Source organism: Rattus rattus, chromosome 5 (assembly GCF_011064425.1).
Source record: "Rattus rattus isolate New Zealand chromosome 5, Rrattus_CSIRO_v1, whole genome shotgun sequence".
Lineage (NCBI taxonomy): Eukaryota > Metazoa > Chordata > Mammalia > Rodentia > Muridae > Rattus > Rattus rattus.
The window spans coordinates 28,483,749-28,503,208 of record NC_046158.1 but is presented as its reverse complement, the minus strand read 5'-3'; the positions used below and the strand labels follow the sequence as shown (position 1 = coordinate 28,503,208).

At 42.4% G+C, this 19,460-nt stretch overlaps 1 non-coding gene and 1 pseudogene across 1 annotated transcript; both read right to left on the bottom strand.

Annotated features, from left to right (window-relative positions):
- LOC116900808 overlaps window positions 1–19,460 on the bottom strand; it is a 204,252-nt pseudogene that overhangs the window by 33,818 nt on the left and 150,974 nt on the right.
- On the bottom strand, window positions 9,786–9,929 carry LOC116902548. Its single transcript, XR_004388149.1, has one exon. It is a non-coding gene; the product is annotated as a small nucleolar RNA SNORA48 (small nucleolar RNA).

Sequence of the window (19,460 nt, the reverse complement as noted above, 5' to 3'; positions counted from 1 at the left end):
GCGAAGCTGCCTACACCGAAGGTGTTTCAGAAGCCATCCGCACCATTTTCCACCTTAGCAGGAAATACGTCTCGGAATGAATGAAATCATGTTGAGTTTTTAAGAGTTTATTATACTGATAAATACATTTCTGAAACTTGAAAAAGAAAAAAAAATAGTTGCCTTTGGAACCTAAAGCATGGTGAAACATTTCTTCTCCTTTTCTGTCCTCGGGAAAAAAATGTTATCAAATGTACTAATCTAACCCACCCCAACATTTCTAGTGAGTCTTCAGTTTGGGGACTGTGGTGACGTTTGACTCTTACTTCAAGATCTTTTAACTAAGAGAGAAAATGAGTCACTCACACAACACAGAAACCTCACAAATAAATACTACTGAATCAAATGCACCCTTTTGACTTTATTTATTGAAAACCCTGAGATACAAAAAATTCCAGACTTGAGCTGGAATACTCCACAGTTCTCAGTGTTGTCCGTTTCCCGACTTCTTAAAGGATTTATGCTTCAAAGCCACCAGGTTGAAGATAACATTAATTTCTGGGAGTAGACTTATAATTCCCTTGTCTGGGAAGCTTGCTTACCAGTATGCAAATTACCACAACCAGTGGTAATCTATTATGCAAATTACTACAATTAGTGGTTATTTACTATGCAAATCACTACAGCCAATGGTAATTTTCTTTCTTCCAACAAGATTACATAACGCTAGCCATAGGCTCAGTCTAAAGCTGTAAGGTTGTAAAGAAGGCTAGCTTTGGAGATAGAAGATTATGGTTTCTCATAGAAATAAAGGGCGCCACCAGAACCAATTGAAGTAAATTATTTATCTACAAGTAAACTATACTACTGAATTTTTAAAAGTAGATGAACAAGTATGTATTGCCTCCTTCAAATATATCTAATCTAAAGGAAGCGGGGATAAAGTAGTGAATGTAAGAAAGTCTGAAGGAAAAATCCAAGGCAAGCCACGATCGTTGAGTTTTGATCACTACTGGCTTTCTTGATTGCCTTGTCAATTAGAGTTTAAAATGTCTGATCTCTCATGGAGGTTGTGAATGTTAAGGAGATGTTTGAGAATGTAAATGTCTCATAAAATATGTGAAATAAATTACACACTTCAGAAGGATGTAGCAAGACATTTATTTTTATCATGTATCAATAAATTTTTTAATATAGATGTGCTATCTGCATGTATACATCTGTATACCATGTGAATGCCTGGTGTCTGCAAAGGCCAGAATAGGGTGCTGTATCCCCTGGATCAGCATGGTTGTGAACCCCACCATGTGGATGCTGGGATTGGGACCCAGATCTGGAAGAACAGGCAGTACCCTTGACCATTGAAACATCTCTCTATCCCCTATATCAATAATCAACATTGTTTTTTACTCACTTTGATCTGAAATTATGCCTCCAAAATCTCTTTCTTAGAAAATTATAGGGCAGCAGTGCAAAATGGCAGCCACCACAAAAGCTTGGGAGCCAAAGTCCCTGGAAATTTCTGACTTTTGGAAGAGCTAGAAGAAGGCCAGAAAGGCAGAGGCAATGACAAAGTTAGCTAGGGTCTAGGGGTCAGAGGCATGACACAAGATGAACAGGAATGATAATTAGACCTCCAAGAATCATTTATACAAACCCAATACACGGCCTTAAAGTTGAACATGAGCCTAAATAACCAGAAGGACTCCGTCTGTAAAATTTGTAACAGCGTGAAGAGTTCAAATGGAGTGGTGGATCAAGAGCCATTGTAGTGCTGGCAAAGCGCAAGGATTCCCACAGCACCAAAGTCGTCCCACAGGAACTTGGGAGCTTGATAATGTCAAAAGAAAAATCTATGGCAGCGACCAGGACGGTTAGGCCAGTTAGTCTAATCCAAACCAACTCCACAGTAGTGAGTTTTCTCCACATATCTGTAGACTTCAACATACTGGAAAGGACACCCACTCAGACTTCGTCCTGACACACTGTTCGGATACTGGTCTTTTGAAATACCTAAATTGTGCTCTCTAACATCTTCCTTTGTACTGTGCAACATCTTCTGTCAAACATAACCCCTGTCTGCCTAGTTGAACTTCTGGGATCAAGAAGGTATGTTGAAATCAGTTTCCTCTGAGAGCTGTAAGCACAGATAACGCAACTGTGAACGCATGTTGCACAATCACCTGCTGCTTGCACCTGGCCTGGGTTAGTCTTTGCCCACCCTGCCCTCCTGCCATAGCTGCGTGGGGGCACTTAGAATAGGTTGAAAGGCTTCGTGGGACTATTGCTGGCATTGGGGGGTGCTTTCTTTCTTCTTCCTCACTATTCCACCCAGACCCTTGGCCAAAACTCAGGTTGTAACCCTCCCTTTCCTCTGAAATTGGCCTCGGGTGAGGAATTCAGGACTTCCGGTCTCTCCACCTTTATCAAGTAGAGCTACTCCCACCTGCCTCAACTTCCTTGTTGCCCATCACCACCAACACTTGCTGTGCCCAGAAGCCATCAGATAAGGATGGGAGAACCTGACCTCCCCCGTTTAGCTCTGGACCACACTCGTTTACTTGCCACCAGCCTGAGAAGATAATGTCTGGTCCTCAGCGCTGCTGCCATCAGTCAATGAGCTTGGAGCTGAGGACTCCAGGTGAACAGAGCAATCTCAGGGCGATTCAGACCAGCCAGCCTCAGCGTCCTTTGTGGTTATGCCTGGAGGAAGGCCCTGCACCGAGAGCCTAAACGCATATGGTTCTCAGACTGGTCCTTTCCCCACAATCGTTTTGTTTTTAAACATTGTAGAAGTTTGAACGGAGCTCCTGTGATATCACAACCGCTCATTAGATTTGGTGTGGAGCCTGAAGGTTTCATCTTCCTCAGACCCTCGACAGGGACCTGGAGGAGTTCTGTGTCACTGTGTTTTTAGATTCATGGGACCCGCTTCCTAGCTCCTTGTTGTGCACTCCACTCTGCTTAGAATCACTAGATGATGAACTGTACATGCACACTAAAATTAAGGCAATGTGTGGTGTTGAAAAAAATTGTAAACGCAGAGACATGTATTTACAAATACGTTTATGGAAGCTTTATTTGCACTAACATGTTGAAAGTAATAATAAAGAAATGTCTTAGGGCTGGAGAGATGGCTCAGCGGTTAAGACTGCTCTTCCAGAGGTCCAGTGTTCAATTCCCAGCAACCACTTTGTGGCTCACAACCATGTGTAATGGGATCTGATGCCCTCTTCTGGTGTGTCTGAAGACAAGAGACAATGTACTCACATATATAAAATAAATACATAAGTATTCAAAAAAGAATACTTTAGATGATGCCTTAGCAGTTAAGGGAGTCTGCTGCTCTTACAGTGAATTTGGGTTTGGTTACCAGCACGCAGGTTAGGAGGGTCACCATGTTGCTCCAGGGGATCTAATGCCTTCTCCCGGCATCTATAGTTCACGCATGTGTGATGTACATACATGTACACATACATACACATACTTTTTTAGAAAGAAAAAAATTAATTTCTGGGGATGATGGACAGCTTGGTGGGCATAGCACTGCTGTACAGAATGAGGACCTTCATTCAAATCCCCAGTACCCACATAAAATCTGGGCGTGGCTTCTCATTTCTATAACCTAGGTGTTGGGGGACAGACAGGTGTATCCCAAAAGCTAGCTGGCAGCCTAGTTTATCCAAAAATAATGACCTTCTAGTTCAGCTCATGAGACTGTCACCATGTTCCGTCTATATTCCTATATTCTCAAAATGCTTTATTTCAGTTATGATTATTATCATAGAAGAAGGCATGTTGATTCCAGTATTTTGTAATGGGAACAGGCTATTGCCATTTAGGTATATATTCTGTTTTCCTCACAAGCTAGTAAGTTTCTGGAGGGCAAGAATTATGGAACTTACTTCTTTGGATCATAATACACACCATTACCCTTGAATTAAAGTGCCCGTTGACATTTTTCCAAGCAACAAATGGCTGCTAGGTTTTCCACCCTCAGTCTAAGTAAGACGCGGAGAAGAGAAAAATGTGTCAAACTATTTTGTGTTCTAAAAATTAGGCTGTTGGGAGCAGCTCTGAAAGAGAATTAATACAAAGTCGGTTTAAGAAAACTGTGGGAATAGCCCGTGTAAGATCTGGCAGTGCCTGCTCCAGGAAGAGGAAGTCTCTGTCTGTCTTTTCCTCATGGAAAAGAATGGCATCTCCTCTCATGAGAAACTAAAGGGTGCAGTGCAAAAGGCTGGTTGCTTTCTACTGAAACCCCGGTGCGGACCAGGGTGGAACACAGCGCATGGTGGCAGATCCTTCTCCACTTGGTCCCATCTGCTTAGTGGCACTGTGCCTACCTGCCAGATGGCTGGCTGGCTTCCCAGGGACAAAAGGCGCCAAAAGATGGCTTTTGAAGACTGTGTTACTGCCACCCCTCTGGGTCTCCTGCCTTGGTAACAACTCACCAGTGTTGGTGACTGTGTCACGCTTCACATGGATTTTTACAGTTGCAAGAATCAAGTGGCTCCCGGTGCTTTCTGAGGCCTTTCGGCGGGCTGCTGGTTGGATCGCGATCTTTCAGGTGCTGGGATACTCCTCCAAGGGAAAGACAGGATGAGACCGCCTAAGCAGCTGAAGTAGTAAACACCCGCAGCATCTGCCTGATGGCCTTCCGGGTCACCTGACTGCTAAATGAACAAGGGGAGGTGGCGGGTTGGCTGCGAAGCCAAAGCACTCTTTTGGCTAAATGAATGAATGAATGAATGAATGAATGAATGAATGATTCTGTTCACTCAGGGAAGCTGGTCTTTAAGGTTGGGGTGTACTCAGGTTTCTTCCCTGTGATGATACAGGCCCTGGATTGGGTCCCTAGCACCGCACAAAGAGCTATAAGAAGGAAAAGAAAATGGGGGAGGGGGATGTCGTAAGCACTAGGAGAAACTCTGTAAAATGTATTCTTCCGTGGCTCGTGGTCAATCAGGATTGGTGGACACAATACGGAAGTAGAAGAGGGGAAGAGCGGCTCTCCAGCATCAGGCCGTATGACGTGCAGTGGAGATCGCTCCCAAGTGTGCAAGTCCGGGTGGCAGGCTTGCAGGGTAGTAGGCCCAAAAGGGAGCAGCAGCAGATTTGAGGGTGGAAGACCCCATCTGCAGATCTGTTCCCCTGCACTCCCAAAGTCACGGATGCCAGTGGCGGTTGTTGGTATGGTCTTATCAGGAGCTCCAGCATCCTAACTTCCCGCTAAACACATTATCAGCTCCTCAGCTTTTCTGTGCAGAGTTTCTCAGCTCACCGGAGCTTTTTCAGTTATTAGTTCTTTGTCAGAGCTGTTGTAGTAGATAAATAAAAATACGGATTGTTTCTGTTGAAATTTTAAAAATAATAGTAACTCTTTTACACAAATATAGAATGAATACATAAGCTCCAAATGCTGCCCCTTTTCTGACAGTCTCCCTATGCAGCAATGGTTGGCCCAGAATTCTCTATTACAGACCAGAGTGGTCTTGAACTCACAGTGTCTTTGTACTTCTGATGTTGCAAATAAAGACATACAGAGCCCCATTTGGCCTAACTATTTATATGACCAGAAAAATTTCAAAGATGAATCAAAAAACATATCAAGAACCAGTTATATGAATGTTTGAAAGCGCAGAAGTAGTTGTCTATATAAGATGTAAACACTGGGTTTAACAAGAGAGAGATGTTACCTTTAGTATTTCACAGCTTCTGGGTTTCCATTGCATAGAAAAATCACGAAGTCAAACCCAAGTGTATTCTGGAAGGGAGTAATTCATCCCTCAAGACAGGGTTGTTAGTGAGATGCCCCATGGCGTCTGGTAAGAATATGCCACACTCTCTATTGTCATATTTCCATCTTTTGAGTACATTGAAACGTGTGTTCGTGAGTTACATACACAGTGCTCCTCTCTCAAGTTGTAGGTTGTCAGGACAAGGAGAACCAAGAGAGCTTGTGGCCAAAATGGCTTGGTTATATAGAACAAAAGAGAAGCTTGGGGAAGGGAAGGGAAGCTTAGAGTCCTGAGAGGTTTAATATAGGGGGCTGGGAGGTGTGGATTGCTGAGGGGAATCAGGACTCTGTAACAGGCATTCATAGTGCCAAGAGATCATGGTGGCCAGCATCCACTTTCATATGCTAATAGGCACCCCAGTTGGCTATTTATCTTGACACACTCAGCTGGTCAAAAGGCAGAGGATAACTGTCTATGGAGTGCTCGGCCATAAGTCAAATATTGATACGTGCTGAGCCCCATGGCTCAGGAAACAGCACATAAAATGTAAGAGACAGAGATATGTGAGGACCAGGGTCATGACAGGATACCTGCACCCAGGAAGTCACAGCAGCTGTGGATGACTGACCAGCAAACCTTCTGGCAGGGTTGGGGGTGAGTTCATGAAGCCTCACTCGGGTTGAGGAACTATTGGCTGTAGATGGTAGCTGAGAGGAGAAAAGTTAATTTCCTTTATGATCTAGTAGCCATATAGTGGCACTAATTGAACTAAGTGGGTCACAGAAATGAAATAAAAAAGAACATGAAGGCGGGGTGAGGACGTGAGTCAATCTGTGAAGAGTTGCGTGAGGAGTAAGAGCTGAATATATTTTAAATATGTATGTATAAAATCCTTAAAGAATACATGAAAACATTCAAAGAGAATTCCAGTACAATTAGTGTCTGCTTGGAGATTTCGCATACAGAAACACAACTCCTTTTATATCAAGATGTTTTTAAGAACATCAGGTAGCAATAAATCATGCTTAAAGACTTTATGCTTCCTAGATACAAATCTACACCTTTTGAGGAGTCTCACCAGATCTGCATTCACAGTAAAAATATGCCTCAACACCCTTGGTTTTATCTTTTTTTTTTTCATTTGTACCTTAATAGATAATAGTATAGTAAAACTAGAAATAAGTAGCAAGTCTTAACCGTTGCAATCCTGCTCAAGGCCCCATCAGAGGTTCACCTATCAAAAAGAGGGAGAAGGCATAGCAACTGAGACATAACTTGATTGAGAGCTACCAAAATTACATGTGTCACTACACCACCTAAGCATGCTTCTCGCTTGATGAACGCACTTCCACACTTGGGCGTGTCTTATCCTTTCCCAGAGTACCTTTCTACCAGCCCTCATGCATAAATATTTGTTAAGCTTTCTATCTGGTAACGCCAACTCCGCCTTATATTGGCTTATCTTGGAAATCATTTCTGTTATCAAATCAAGAGTCCCAAGTTCACCTGAAGGATGAATTTAAACTGATGCATCTGGTAGCAAGGGGGTAGTGACTGGCTCGTACTCACCCCACTGATACTTCTACTTCAGGATTCAATATTGTGTGTGTGTGTGTGTGTGTGTGTGTGTGTGTGTGTGTGTTGTCTTTTCTTTTTTCTTTCTTTTTTTTTTTTTTTTAGGGGAAAGTTAAAGTCTAAGAAATCATTGCGATTTTACCCATAATAGTTGGCTTTTTCCTCCTAAATTGTCTTACTCCCATAGTCTACTTGATCATCAATAAGGTCTATTTTATTTCATTTTGAATTCTTTTACTCTTTTTTCTTAGTTTTCTATTGATTCTTTGTGAGTTTCACACCCTGCATCTCAGTGCCAGCCATCTCCTCATCCCCTCGCCTCTGCCTTCGTGTGTCCCACACTCTATCCTTCTGTCCCCACATCTTCACTTGTGAATGTTCATTGCAATGAGTCATTCCTTGGTCTGGTTCAAGATCTCTGGCTTCTGCCACACCATCAAAATCAGGTCCTTATTGGGACTCCTCCCACTCATCCTGTTGTTGCCCTGTGACATGGAGATCCTGCAGCTTCGGAACAGAAGGACTGGCCCTTTCACATGTCCTAATCATTCACAGATGTTATAGATTTTGGAGTGAAGCATCTCAGAGCCCTGGATCTGGCCCTAAGTGGTAGGGACCGTTCAGCCTACTGCCTCTCCTTTATCCACACCTCCAGGCAAGCTCTCCAGCATTGCTCTGGCCAGGCCACCCAGTGTTGTTATTGGCAGGTGGCAGGGTCAGCTCTACCACTCTCATGCCCTTGGGACCAACTCATCTGCACCCACACCTCCAAAGCCACTTTCCACTCTGCTAGCCATTCAAGTCAAAGGGTCTACTCCCACAAATACTGTAGCCTGTGATAGGCTGGGCCAGCTCTCCCGCTCTCAAGCCCTTGGGACTGGCTAAATCTTGTCTTAGCCATCAGGGCCAGCTCCACTGTGTTTGTTTCCCAGGTGAGGTATGGGGCTCTCTCTCCTGAGTACTACAGCCAGCGAAGGAGGAGGGCTCTTTCTCCTGCTTTCATGACTCCAGGACCAGCTCTCCCCAATGCTGCAAGCGGTGAGGGGCAAAGGGCAGGAGAGCATCACCCACCCTCACACTGCCTCATGGCAGATGAGTAGCATAGCCAGCTTTCTCTCAGTCTCATCCTCAGAGCTGGTTCATCCATCTCCCCTGGAAAGGTTAGCACTACTGTGCTGGCCAGGGGGGGTGCAGGGCCTTCTCTCCCAAGTGCTACAGCACTGGCTCAGGCAGCCGAGTGAAGCTGGCCCTACTGGCAAGGGTATGAATAAGCCTGCCCTAAAAAGCCGGAGTGTCGGGGAGCTGACCCTGCCACTTGTCTGCCGTCAGGCGATACGGGCGTGGAGGTGATGCTCCTTGCCACTGTGGCATTCAGGAAATCTGTCCACGGGGGTCACGAGGTCTGCAAAGCTAGCCCTGCTCCTCACCAGCCGCAGCCCTTGAGAGAGCAGACCCTGTATATTGCCTGAGTGGGCGGGGCCCACCTCCTGAGGGGCAGGACCAGCTCACCTGCCCTCCTTAACCCAGGGCCAGCTCTCTCAACTTCCACAGGTGGTGTGAAGTGGGTGGGGCAGGACGTCCTCACTGCACCCATGCCACCTCACGGCTGATGAATGGTGGGGCCAGCTCTACCACGTTTTTTGCCCTCCAGCCTGGCTCACCTGCACTACCTCTACCAGGGTTAGCTCTGCTGTGCTGTCTAGGTGAGATGCAGGGCCGGCTCTCCCAAAAGATACAGCTGGCGACTGGTAGCGATACCTTTCCAGAGCTCAGGACCCTGTAGTCAGCTTTCCCGATTCCCGGAGGTGGCAAGGGGCAGAGGTCGAAGACATTACCTCTGCGCCTAGGCTACCCTATGGCAAGTGAGTGGCAGAGTCATCTCTCCCACACTCGTGCCCTCAGGTAAAGCTCGCCCATTCCCTCAGCATCAGGGCCAGCTGCATTGTGCTGCCTGGGAGAAGCAAGGCTTGCTCTCCGAAGTGCAGCCAACAGTGTGAGATAGGGCCATCTCTCCAGAGCCTTGAGTCCACTGAGGGGCTGGGCTAGTTTTGCATTCCCTGGACATCCAACCAAGGACATCTGCATGTTCTCTAGTAGTAATAGGAGCCACAGAATCGTCACAGAGCCATGGACTCAGAGGAACAGCCTGGACCACGGCCACAGGTAGCAGGGCTGACCACTCCCACCAGACTATTCCTCTCCACTCTGAGTCTCTGGTTCCATCACTCTTCACAATGCCCAAGTGGTTCCACATCTCTTTTCACCCATCTGATCCGCACACATTCAAGCATTGTGGTGGCTCCCACTGCAGACTGTTTACGTGGCTGTCAGGCCATGGTTGACAGTCTGCATCCACACTGCATGGCATGTTGGCAAGTAGGTGTCTATGGCCCGTCTGTGGCATGCACTGGAGAGCAGGGTGGCATGGTAGTCTTCAGGTCTCTGTCAGTCTTCCTTCTTCCGTGCGCTGCCTGGATTTGATTTGATTTTTTATGAGTCCTAGGCATAAAACAGTGTTAGCCACCAAGCCAGGCATCAAGCTAGAATGAACAAAGGACGGCCATCTGCTCTGTCTCTGACTGATAGAAGGACAACACCACCAAAAAAGTGCCTCTTTGCCCATTTCCAGGGATTGAATTCTTTTCCCCCTTTCCCCCACAGGACTAAGCTTGTCTCCTTCACTCACCACGGGTAACTGGTCATTATAGCCTGGTCTGTAATGTGCCTGATGGAGCTACCCCTGCAGTATTCATTTTAACTGGAGTTTCCCTGAATACAGGGAAACACAGGCTTGCTTAAGGACAATTTGGCTTAGAAAATGATACCGGGGAGCTAAACTGAGAGAAAAGGAAAGCAGAGGGTAGAAGGTGACATTTTGCAAGTGACAGTTGCCGGTTAGGCCGTTTAGGCTAATCTTTGTAGGGGGCGCTAGTAAATGAGTTCCTGGTGGACTCTTCCTTGCAGGAAGAAAGGCAACGTCTCGCCACTTTACAGCACATCCTCCATTGTTTGAAAGTATTCACACCACGAATGAGTACCATGTGAGTTCCCACTCATACCCACACACCCCTATACTGCAGAGGCCTTAGGGCAGAAAGCAGCAAGTACATAGACGACGGGTGTAGGCTCGAGGAGGCTTCGGAGGCACTCGGCTGGATTGCTCAAACCAGGTACAGAATCAGTAATGACTGCTGGAGAAGGTGGGTTCTATGAAGATGAGAACGGCACTCAAATTCCATTCTGATTTTGGGGAAAATGATATTCAAAAGAGACCAAAAATTTTAATATTAGAAAGCATTTGCTATTTAGGCATATTTATATTTAAATGTATGTCATGCTTTAAGGATAGCTATTCTCCATAAAAGTGATATCATTGGAATAAAATATTTATTCCCATACTTATATGACGAATTTCAGTATTATTTCTTCTATTCCTAAGGAAAGTAAAGTTTCTTCTAGTAGGACTATCTAACTCCATACAATATCATCTAAAATAGAACAATAGGAAAGCCAAAAACAATATAAAATACTCAAGAGAAAACATTATAAATTAAATCAAGCTAGGTGTTTTTTCATATTAACATTTTTCTGTCTTTTTGTGACTCTCTAGTCTACAGCAAATCCAAGTTCCCTAATGAGGCTACAGTGAAATATTCACAGAACAATGCTAAACATTTCTCTTTTGTGTTTCTTTTAGTCTTTTAGATTTAAGATAAAAAAATATATATAATCATTCCCACTGAGCTGGATTTTTTTTCGTCAACCTGAATGGACAATAAATTCCTTCCTGGAAAGGCGATTTCTTGCCCTTGACTCACTTCCCGGTTGTTATAATCATTTGTGAAACAGATTAAGGAACACCTTTGACATTGGCCTGTGGCTTTCAGATTGCTATGTAGCTATTCTTCTCCGCATTAAAATCTGAACAAACGAGTCACTAGCAGGCTGGAAGAAAAGAAATACACGTGTAAAAGAAAGCAAAGGAGCAAGGCTGGGGAATTGTTGGAAGGAGCAGTAGGCTGTAATCTAGTTAGTAAATAATACAGCAAACGAGGGCACAATGTAAGTGAAAGGAACACACTGGTTGGCCCGAGGAGATTTCATAAAAATTTTGGCATTGCACAGTGGGAAAAATCGCCTAGCCTATTCACATCGACTAAAGCATTTCTTGTTACATTTTTTTAAGAACAAAAATTAAAGCAAAGTGGAAGGTTTCCGTGCGGCGTTCTAATGGATTTGTTTGTTGTGTGACTCTTTGCTTCACTCTATGTAAAAGCATTCTTTTAGGACACCAGGGAACCAGGTGAATTACCTAATTCCCCTCGGCAAGTTTCCATGTGTGAAGAAAATAAGGCAGGAGACTTCTTAAGAACCAACAATCTTTATCTCCAGCTGTCCAGCCATGTAAGTTGATTTGTCTATTAAACTACTTCAATCCCCAAATATTCATATTAGCTTGAAATGTATAGAAAATTAGATAAGAAAAAAATCTACAATCCAACACCTAAAACCACTGAACATTGTGATGGCCTTATCAATAATTTTAGTGTCTACCTATGCAAAGAACAAGCGTGCATGTACAACAAGCCTATGTCAGCAAAACAAAATAGAGCATAGTGTAATCATTAGTCTTTTGGCTGCTCCCAAATTCCTTCTGTGCTAGGAAATGGCCTCCATGCAAACACACCAGTGAACACCCACCCCCACACATGCATGCATACACATGTATATGTAATAAATCTGCCAAACAGACATATGCTAGCCGAAGTGTCGAGGAATCCCACCTAGAGAATCCCCTTGTTATTGAGGAAACTGGGGTTTCCTCTCAGAGTTCTTAGTCTCCTTAACTAAAAAAAAATTAAGGACAGATTTAGGAGGAGACTTGAGAACAATTTTATAGAATTTAAAAGAACCCCTCCCAGCAACCCCGAGCCAGCAAGCTGCAGATCTCAGGAGCTGTCTGGAGGAGGAGGAGGACAGGAGAAAGAAATGGAGGCTTACAGTCTTGATTTAGGCTCAGAGGTTTGACGAACAAACACAAGGCAGAAAGGAGGGAACTTCAAAGAAAGAGTTAAGAAGCCCACAGTGGCAGAGGAATCACATGTGTGCTTGGGACAGAATCCAAAAGGAAGAGAAGACAACGGACAAGTTAGTCCTTTCTGAGTCAGAATTCTGAACAGTGAACAGACCTAACAGAACCTTCTGGTATCAGGGATACTAGGAAGGAAACGTGTTTTTTTCATTAAGGGAACAATTCATCCTTTAAACAAGGTTTTAATGTACCTGCCCTTTTGAGGGGCGGTCTCTAAGCTAGGTGATTGACAGGTCCAGCCGAAGTAATTCTTAAGGGAAGAAATAATGGTTCATTATAAAAGTCAGAAGTAGTGGTTGGGGGTTTAGCTTAGTGGTAGAGGGCTTGCCTAGGAAGCGCAAGGCCCTGGGTTCGGTCCCCAGCTCCGAAAAAAAGAACCAAAATAAATAAATAAAAGTCAGAAGTAAATACTTTTCTTTTGACCAGGAAAAGATAGCTTTAGCCCTAATAGGCCTAGAGAGGGTCCTGATTGAAGCTACTATAGTACATATATGTGTATGCCCTCTATGTCTGAATTATAAGTTGGAAGCAGAAATTGACATGACAGCTTCTGAAAAAAATTCATGGGCCTTGCTTTGAAAGTAAAAATGATTCTGATTTTTAAAAGCACTCAGTACAAAAATGAAAAAGAATGAAAAGAAAAAATTTAAAATTCAAAGTCTGAAATTGGATCATTTTTTATTCAAAACATTTACAATAACATTTGTTCTATTTTTATTGTTTTAAATAGTCTTATAGATATATAATTTTCAATTTCAAAAAAATCTTCTTTGATCTTATATCCTTGTTTCTAAGTTCCCCTTGGTCTGATTTTGACATTTTTTTTTCCTCATTATGGCCAGATATACTTGTAATGCTAGCTGCTGGGAAGCTACAGCAAGAGAATTGCCTCAAATTTCAAATATAGATAGAGCTACACAGTGAAGCCTATCTCAAAATAAAAATGAATAAATAAAACAAAATATTTCCCAGCATAGTATAATCTCCCCAGAGTATCACCGTATTGTAGTTATTATAGTCAAAATGGCTGTATTACCTAGGTCATATTATCTGTATCATCTATATTATAACCTAGAGTTTCCACACAATCCCTACCAAAATTCTAACACTACTCTTTATTATACTGGAAATAAAATTGAAAATTTACATAAAAGCACAAAAGGCCCATAAACAGCAGCACTGTTGGAGGTATAATATACCTGATTACAAATTATATTAAATCACAGCAACAAAACTGAATTGTACTGAAAATACATTAGCAGAGAGTAATATTGGATAGGATAGGATGGGATAGGATAGGATAGGATAGGATAGGATAGGATAGGATAGGATAGGATAGATAAGGAATAGGGCTCAGAAATTACAGAGCATAACTACAGCCATCCAATCACAGATAAAGGTGTCAAACACGACTAGAGAAAAGATACCTACTTCAACAAACGGTCTTAGGAAAATTGGGTACCGGTATATGAAACAGTGACACTAGATCTACATTTCTCCCCTGACCCCTCCCTAACAATCTGCCCCCAAACAACTCATGACAACTCAAAGGACTTACTAAAAAGAACCCCAAATCTGAAACTGCTAGAGGGAATTACACCATGCCTTAGGCACAGGCGAGGACTTTCTGAGGAGAGTCCAGAGTCTTCCCACTTGCCCTTGAAGCTTCTGTACTGCCTTCACCTTGTTTGAGAGTGGTGAGTTTTTTGTTTTGTTTTGAAATTTTAGCAATTCTTTTTCCTTTGGAGAACTCATATGTTACTCTGGGAGTGTATATATTTCACTTTTGTTTATTATTTGCCATACTTCTTGTATAGCCTCCTAAAGCTCGGAAGATATGGTTTAGCAATAGAAGTGACTTATCAGAAAGAACTCCCCTACAGCTATTACTGTCTGTGACCATGATGACTGTATTTTGACACATCTTGACTTTCAATAACCAATTCTTTGCTCTAAATATTGCCATTTGAGTCTATGGGGCAGGCTATGGTAGCTGTAACTTTTGAAAATACATAGGCCTTAAAAATATATATATATATATATATATATATATATATATATATATATATCAGTTCTTAGATCTTTACTAATTTTGCTTTTATTTAGTCACTGTTTGGAGAGACTTCATACAAAACCTATGATTTAGGGCTCTGTCCTATTTTCATTTGTTTGCTTAATGGAAGAGTAAATGCTAACCTTTCTTCATTGTTCTTAGGTGAGAAAGAGGAATTGCAGTAGCTGATGACTGACTGACTGACTCATCTGAAAGATCTTTCATCTCATAACTAGCAGGTGGCTTTTAGGCATGGCCCTGTAGCTGGCTGGTGTTAATAATCTGTCCAGACATCTATGCAAACATTACTTCAGACAGAAAGGCTTACAAACACCATAAATGTATCTCCTCCTTGCTCTCAGGCTAGAGGACCCTGATGAAGTTCCTGGTTGACTGGATAGCTCTTGAAAGCCTCCTTCCTCTTGAATATGACTTCCTCTTAAGCCCTTGCATAGCTGAAATGATGTGCATTTTCTACCCTATCTCTTTAAGGTTTATTTTATAGAGATAACTTTATTCTTCAGGCATAGATAAGTTTGTTTTTCATGTGTTATAGGAAAGGACATTCTTCACACCTATAATGGTCTATACACCATTTTAAGGAGATTTAGAATGACTTCTGTTATGATGAGGCATTCAATTTTAATTGATGAGCCGAAGGAGACTAACACTTTGATAGCTGGTCTCAGGAGGAGGAAATGGCCAAATAAAATCCTGGTGGCTAGCTTTAGCTTTAATAATGTAATCTAATGGTGTTTAGCAAGGCAGGGGGAATGGGGAAGAAGGGCACAGCCTGTCAGAAATATGTTTGTCATGCTTGAGCTGGCTAGAGTCCCTTTTAAAGGATTATAAGAAAGCTTAAAATTGTAGACAAGGCAGGTGGAAAGAAATAGCTTGAATCCTTAAAAAATGTTAGATGATGAAAAGGGCACTTGATGTGGTTCCCTTTCCAGAGCGCTGCTGAGGCAATGCCTGAAAGGACTGGGGTCTCTACAGAGACCTTCGCAGACCGTTGCATCAAGGAAGGTGAAGCCTAACTTACAATAAAGACCCCAAGATGCTGATGTAAGAACCATGGGACATCAACTAGAAGAAACAATGCACAAAAAGAGGTCATGTGTGCGTCAGGTCCCACAGCTTGGGTGGGGTGGGGCCTTTCAGAGCCCAGATGATTCTATCCCAAGTCCCAGGTGGTATTTGCCCTGCTGGAATGAGACCTTGCTTTGATCTGACTGTTATTTGCCATGATTGCATTTTTAGTTTTCCTTAAGAATGGAAATATTTAATTATGCCATTGCATCAAAAGGCTGCCTTTGGTATCAGAAGAGACTAGACTTTAGACTTTTACAAAATGTTGGAAAGTGTTGAAGACCGACTATAGGGACTCCTGAAGTTCGGACTGGATGCATTTTGCATCATGAGTTGACATGAACCTACAGAGACAAGAGACAGAGTATGTAGCTTAAAGGTTATATGTTTAGTTGTCAACAGATCTAGAAAGACCTAGAGAGACAAACCTCTAGGCCTTGTAGTAAGGGGCTTTCTAGATTGGATTAATTAAGACACTTAAACCTACTCAAAACGTGGGTGGCACCAGTCCGTGTGCTGAGCTCCAAGACTGTATAAAGAGGAGAAAGTGGGTTAAGCATCAGTAGCTTTCTGCTTCTAGACTGTGGCTAGAGAGTGACCAGCTGCCTCCAGCTTCTGCTGCCACAAAAAGACTGTACTTTCAAACTCTGAGCCAAACTGAACCTTTCCTTCCTTCCTTCCTTCCTTCCTTCCTTCCTTCCTTTCCTTCCTCCCTCCCTCCTCCCTCCCTTCCTTCCTTCCTTCAAATTATTTTATCAGGCATTTTTTCAGGCATTTTTTTAATCACAGAAATACAGAAATAAGAAAGTAGGTAAAACAATGTCTATAGAAAAAACATACAACTTTGCTTAAAATAGAATGCTTTCCCATTTTGCTTGGGATGCCCTCTCCTAGGTTTTATATTTAAAAATTTATAATAGACATCACAAAAATTTTATTCTTTCCATTTATTGTCAGTACTAAGAGAACCACTAATACAACCAATAAGACAGCTCAGTAGAGAAAGGTACTTGTTACCAAGCCAGATGCCTAATTCTGTTAGTGGAACCCAAGCGGTTGAAGGAGAAACCTGATTATTACAAATTGCCCTCTGACTTCCATACATATACCATGGCATATGCATCAAAGTATAATGATATAAATATATATTTATGTATTATTAATATGATATAAAATAATATACCTGATATAATATGTATTATATAAATATATAAAATATATTACACTTTGTTGTGTGTATATATACACACATGCATGTATATATGTATAATTATATTTAATATATTCATTACAAAATATATATTGAAGTAATTTATAGGGGTATTGCTATACCTTCTTCTGCTCCCAGATATCTACAGGGCATTTTTATACTCACTGTAGGCCATAAAGCTCCCAAATAGAAGACCTGGTATTTTTATAAACCATCTGTAAGCCTAAACTGGGCATATTCTGAGCTATTCTAACCCAATTAGTCTATTACTAACCAGATAAATGCCCCATTATTTGCCAACTGAGTCCTGCTGTGTTCCATGTGTGTTCACAGGGTGAGCTTCCCTTGACCACATGCTCATGATTCATTTTGCCTCATGGTGACCTCCTTCCTCTTCCTCTGTCTCTTCTCCTCATGGTCTCTACCTGAGCACTCCTACTTGATCTGAAGTTCCATCTTCCTCTCCCCATTGTCCAATCACAGGGTCTATCTTTTTATTATCCAGTCAGATTGTTGGGGAACATTTTTGATAGCACTTTATTTGGGAGCTATATGAGCCATAGTGGATATAGAAATGCCCTGTAGATGTCTGGGAGCAGAAGGAGGTATAGCAAAACCCTACAAATTACTTCAACACGATGCCCATGTCCAGACTGCATACTGATCTTGGGGCCTAGCACTAAGCATCTGAATATACAGTGCACAAGACCAACCCCAGCAAATATACATTTCTAAGGAATTACAAGTGAAATCACAAAGTACATCTGAAATTCAGCTTCATTGTAGGAAGCCATGGCAAGCTGACTAGCTGGAGAAAAACTTGTTTTAGCTAAAGAGGGAATGCAGGCTGGGGAGAGAGCTGCCAGCAACATGCTTGCTTTGCAATCAAAAGGAATTTAATCTGATCCCCAGAACCCACACAAAATTGCTAGTCATGATTGGTGACACACACTGGGACTGGGGATAGGCAGATGCTTGGGGGGGGTTCAATAAGTTGCCAGTCCAACCTACACAGTGAGTTCCAGGCCAAAAAGAGGTGCTACATTGCAAAAGCAAAGAAACGACATAAGCAGTGCTTGTGAAAAGAGGTCAGAGGTTGTCCTGTAGCCTGCAGACGTATAGGCAATGTGTGCTCATTCATGCACACTGACATGTGCACCTGTACACATACCAACACACTATGAATGTGCATGTACACACACACACACACACACACACACACACACACACGGTGGGGGGCAGGTGGCACAGTTGAAATTTTCATACGGAATCTGAAGTACCATACTGTCTAAGCACTTTTCTCTTCTTCTTTTTCTTTCTTTCTTTCTTTCTTTCTTTCTTTCTTTCTTTCTTTCTTTCTTTCTTTTTTTTTTTTTTTTGTTGTCATCTTTACTGTTGTTGTTTGGGGGACAGGGTCTCTCTACATAACCCTGGTTATCCTACAAATCCCTATGTAGACTAGGCTGATATCAATCTCATGGAGACTTACCTGCCTCTGCTTCGATATACAGTGCTGGGATTAAAGGTGTGGGCCATCATACCCGGCAAGCATTTATTTAGAAATAGAAGAAAGGATTTCTGGTCAACTCTTTGAGTGTTCACATTAGTAGAGGAATTAAAACTTAAGAGCTGTGAACTGGGATGGGGGAGTTAATGTGAGAAGCAATAAAAACAAAGATATAAAATAAAATAGTTAAGAAAGAATTGCAGAGGTAACTCTAAGAATTAAACAATTACTTTGATGGTGTAAGGGACATTACTGCCTACTGTGGTTTGGGTGTGTATATTGGGTACGTTCCCTCATACTGCTGGGACTTTGGCCACCAGAGTGGCAATGCTGAGAAGCAGTGAAGCCTTTAGGTTATGGTAATCGATGCAAGGTAACTAGGTCATAAATGCAAGGTAACTAGGTCATAAGGACATTGGCAAAGGAGGAGATTAATGCTTGCCTCCCCAAGCGAATTAGTTCTTGTCTAGGTTCCTCTCTTGTGTTATCTTTGTCCATCTGCTTGTGACATTGTGACCTTATGCACTACCTAGTGTTCAACAGAGGCAGAATACATGGGGCTGTTCAGTCTTGGCTCTTCACCCGCCCAAACTGTGAATTTCTTCTGTCTATAAAATGCCTAGGCTTGGACACCTTGCAAATCTATCAATCAGTCAGTCAGTCAGTCAATCAATCAATAGTAGGCAGATAGAGAAATAAACAAGTAAATAAATGACACTCGCATGCCAAAACAAACACACAAAACCAGAAAGGCTAAACAGTGATCAGATACAAAAAGAACGCAAGGATGAAAGTAGAGGGAAAAAAATCTATTTACAAAATATAGATGAAAGTGTGACCTTCTTGCTGAGTTGTGATTAAGGTTTCCAATTTTGGAATAATTACAAAAACAATAATTGGAAATAAGCTTGTTTTGAACACAAAATTGAGGAAAGTATCAATTTTGTGTGCCTCCTGGTATGTTGTAAAGCCCTTTTCAAGACTTTCTTTTCTTCATCTTTTTGTGCTTTTCATGTGACTTTGCAGATTCCCTCTCGTGTGGCAGACTCTTCCTCCATGTCTTGATATCGGGGATGCTCCTGTGACTGGAGTTGGCCCATAAAACTCCGTGTGAGTGACACTGTGCTAGGTCTCATCAGGCTTCTGTACTTTCTCTCCTCTCACCTCCCTGAGATCACGGAAACAAGCTTGTGGTAGCGCACCCGAGGGACATG